Here is a 4,314-nt window from a genome sequence, read left to right on the forward strand (position 1 = left end):
GTGAGGTTGGCCCAGGATCGGACATTGTTTCGTTCTGCTGTGCATGGAGTCGCTATGAGTCGGTTCCGACTCGATGGCACCTGACAACAACAACAACATAGTTCTGACAATGGCAATTAGTCTTGATAACAACTACTCATTATTGAATCAAAAGAATCCATCTTCTTTTGATACTTACTCTATCATTCAATATTTTGCCCATAGAATCCTTCAGTATTTTAAGTCAAGATGAATTTTTTCTTCAGTTCTTTCAGCCTGAGAAATGCTAAGCATGTTTTACCATTTTGGTTTTCTAACTCCAAGCTTTTACACTTTTGAATATAATACTTGACTTTGTCTTCTAGAGCTGACCTTTGAAATGTTCTATTTAACTCCTCTGCTTCTTCATTTCTTCCATGCGTTTTATCATCTCTACACTGGAGAACAAGTTTCAGAGTCTCTGTTGTTGTTGTTGTTATGTGCCATCGAGTCGGTTCCGACGCATAGCGACCCTGTATAGGGTTTCCGAGGGTGTAAATCTTTTTAACGGAGTAGAAAGCCTCATCTTTCTCCCGAGGAGCAGCTGATAGTTTTGAACCGCTGACCTTAAGGTTCGCAGCCCGATTTGTAACCACTACGCTCTCTAATGACATCCATTTTGGTCTTTTCTTTCTTACTTGTCTTTTTTAATGACATCGTGCTTTCTTCTTGTATGATGTTCTTGATGTCATTCCACAGCTTTCTGGTCTTTTGCCATTAGTGTCTATGCATCACATCTATTCTTGAGATAGTCTCTAAATACAGTTAGGTTGTGTTCAAGGTCATATTTTGACTCCTGTGGATTATTTTCTATTTTATTCAGCTTCAACTTGAACTTGCATATGAGCAACTGAAGGACCATTCCACAGCTGACTTCTGGCCTAGTTTTAGCTGATGATATTGAGCTTCTTTACCATCTCTTCCCCCATATGTACTCAGTTGCATTCCTGCATCATTCATCTGGCAAGCTCCATCTACAGAGTCACCATTTATGTTGATGAATAAAAGGTATGTGCAATGGATAAGTCATTGGTCTTGCAAAATTCTGTCATGTGAGCTCCAGAGTCATTTCTATCACCAATGTCCTATTTTTCAACTATTGACCCCTCCTTTTTGTTTCCAACTTTCACATTCCAGTCACCAGTAATGGTCAATTCATCTTGATTACATAGTTGATAAATTTCAGACTGATGAAGTTGTTAGAATTCTTCAATTTCTTCATCACTGGCTTTAGTGGTTGGTACATAAATTTTAATAATAGTTGCATTAACTGGTCTTCCTTGTACCCATACAGATATTATTTTATCACCAACAGAACTGTATTTCAAGAAATTTTTTATGGTCAATGTGATGCAATTCTTCTTCAATGTGTTATTCCCAGAATAGTCAATCTTATGATTGTCTGATTCAAAATGGCCAATACCAGTCCATTTCAGTTCACTAATGCCTACAATATTGATATTTATGCACTCCATTTCATTTTTGGTAGCTTCCAATTTTCCTAGATTCATAGTTTGTACATTCCATGTTGCAATAATCAATGAATGTTTGCAGTTCTTTCTTCTCATTTTGAATCATGCTCCATCAGCAAATGAAGTTCCTGAAAGTTTTGTTCCATCCACATTATTACGGTGGACTCAACTTTGAGAAGGCAGCTCTTCCTCAATTATATTTTGAGTGACTTCCAAACTGAGGGCCTCAACTTCCAGCACTATATCAGACAAGTGTTTCACTGCTATTCATAAAGTTTTCAGGGACTAATCCTTGAGAAAAAGACTGTTTATGTGGTTAATGTACTGGACTGCAGTCGCTTTGAATTGCAAGGTCAGCAGTTTGAGCTCACCAATTGCTCCTCAGAAACCCTAACCAGCATTGCTATGGGTCAGAACTGACTTGATGGCACTTAACAACAATAACATTCCTTCTACCTAGTACACTCTCAGTCTGGAAGATCAGCTAAAACCTGCCCACCATGGGAGACCCTGCTGGTATTTGAAACACTAGTAGCATAACTTCCAGCATCACAGCAACACACAAGCCACCACAGTGTGACAAACTGATAGAGATATGACATTTTCTAGATTAGGGTAATAGTCCAATGCAAACTTGTGCCACGCTTCACAGCTATTATAATTGGTGTTTTTTAAACAAACAAACAAACAACGGACCATGCTGTGTTAGTGAAGGTGTAGAGGGAATAGAACACTCATGTGCTGCTAATGAGTGATACAACCACATTTGAAAGCAATTAAGCCTTATCTAGAAAAGCCATCATCCACCTACCATCTGCTCTAGTCACTTAATTCCTAAGTATCAACTTAAGATAAACAAAATTGTACATTCATACAAAGATTTCTACATGAATGTTTGTTGTGTTATTGTTGTTAAGTGCCATCGAATCAGTTCTGACTCATAGCGACCCTGTATAGGGTTTCTGGGAAGCAGTTGGTGGGTTTGAACTACTGACCTTCTGGTTTAAACTGACCTTTTGATGCAATGCTTTATCCTGATGCATCACACTAGGACTTCTTGTTTATCAACACTTTATTGTAACACCCCAAAATTTAAAACAGCCTACATTTCCTTAAAAAACAAAAAAAACAAAAAAAAAATTGAATCATATTCATCCTATATCCTATAGAATACTTGTTGTTGTTATTAAGTGCCATCGAGTTGATTCCAACCCATAGCGACTCTGTATAGGGTTTCCAAGGAGCAGCTGGTGAGCTTGAACCACTGACCTTGCAATTCAAACTAATTTGCAGTCTGAAGCATTAGCCCACAGCGCCACACCAGGACTCCCAGGACTCCTACAGAATACTATTCAGCATTAAAAGACTATTGTTATGTGAACAAATGCATCTCACAGTCAATATGTTTAGTGAAAGAATGAATGTAAACTGTCTGATTCAATTTCTCTAGACTACCTATCTCAATCCTTTTTCCAAACCTGTTGCCATCACATTAATTACTCATAATGAACCTATAGGACAGGGTAGAACTTCCCCCTAGGGTTTCCAAGGCTTGAAATCTTACAGAAGCCGACTGCCACATGTTTCTCTTTCAGAGTTCTGGACCTCCAACCTTTTGGATACAAGTCAAGCCTTAATCACTAAGCCGCCAGGTATTCTTTAGTCCTTCTTAGGCTGTGGCAATTAAAGCTCTACTCTCTTCAAAGATTCTTTTTTCAACTTTACAGGAGGAAGCCCGTATTATAGTGACTTCTCCAACACTATGGAAAAATAGGGAGAGAACGATCCTTAAAAAGACAGTCCATTTCCCAACTGTTCTTGAATTATCTCATGCACCTAGAGGGCTTGAGAAAGTAGGCCAAAAAATAAAAATGGTGTTAAAAGAACTATAGATTTCTTTTAAGTCATAAATATCAAAAAGTTTAAAATCAGTCACAAACATTGATGAGTGATAATATAAAAATTATAACATTTTTAGTGGGTCAGTCACTGCTCTTGATGAGAAATGCATAAGCTGAGGGACACAAAACTAATTTGGGTTGAAATATTAACTGGTTTGAAGTATTAACTGTTTCTATATCAGCAGTTCTCAACTCCAACTAATTAAAATCACCTAAAGGACTTTGTGAAAGTACCACTGCCAAGGAAGCGTCACAGACTATGTAAATGAGATTTCATGGCAGTGTGGGGAAAGCAAAGCTATGAACCTGTAATTTAAAATATATCCTTAAGTGATACTAAACTGTGAATCCAGGATTGAGAAGCGTAGATCTTGGCTAACAGTCTCATGCTTCCTCTCCCTTACGTATCAACAGAATTATTACTGAACTTTGGAGGCAATTGCAGGTGCTGTTGTTAGGTGCCATGGAGTCGGTACCCACCCATAGCAACCTTATGCACAGCAGAATGAAACTCTGCCCGTTCCTGGGCCAACATAGTTCAAGGACTTTCTTATCACACAGACCACAGAGGGAAGAGACAGGAAATGATCTGAACTCTGTTCTTCTCATTAAGTGCCTCACCCATAATGAACTGAGTGTCCTGTCATTATCTTCATGTGTGGAATCAGATTTGGTGCCTTTCTCACAAAACTTGTATGCAACTAAAACTATGTTGTTGTTGTTAAGTGCCATCGAGTCGATTCCGACTCATGGTGACCCTGTACAGGGTTTCTAAGGGGCAGCTGGTGAGTTTGAACCACCAACCTAGTAGTTTGCAGTTCAGCACTTATCCTACAGGGCCACACCAGGAGTCCATAAAATCATGAGGATAGGTAAAGTATAATTGATCTTTGAATAAACTGTTGACAGCACCCTTTGTTTGT

Source organism: Chrysochloris asiatica, unplaced genomic scaffold (genome assembly GCF_000296735.1).
Source record: "Chrysochloris asiatica unplaced genomic scaffold, ChrAsi1.0 scaffold00038, whole genome shotgun sequence".
Classification (NCBI taxonomy): Eukaryota; Metazoa; Chordata; class Mammalia; order Afrosoricida; family Chrysochloridae; genus Chrysochloris; species Chrysochloris asiatica.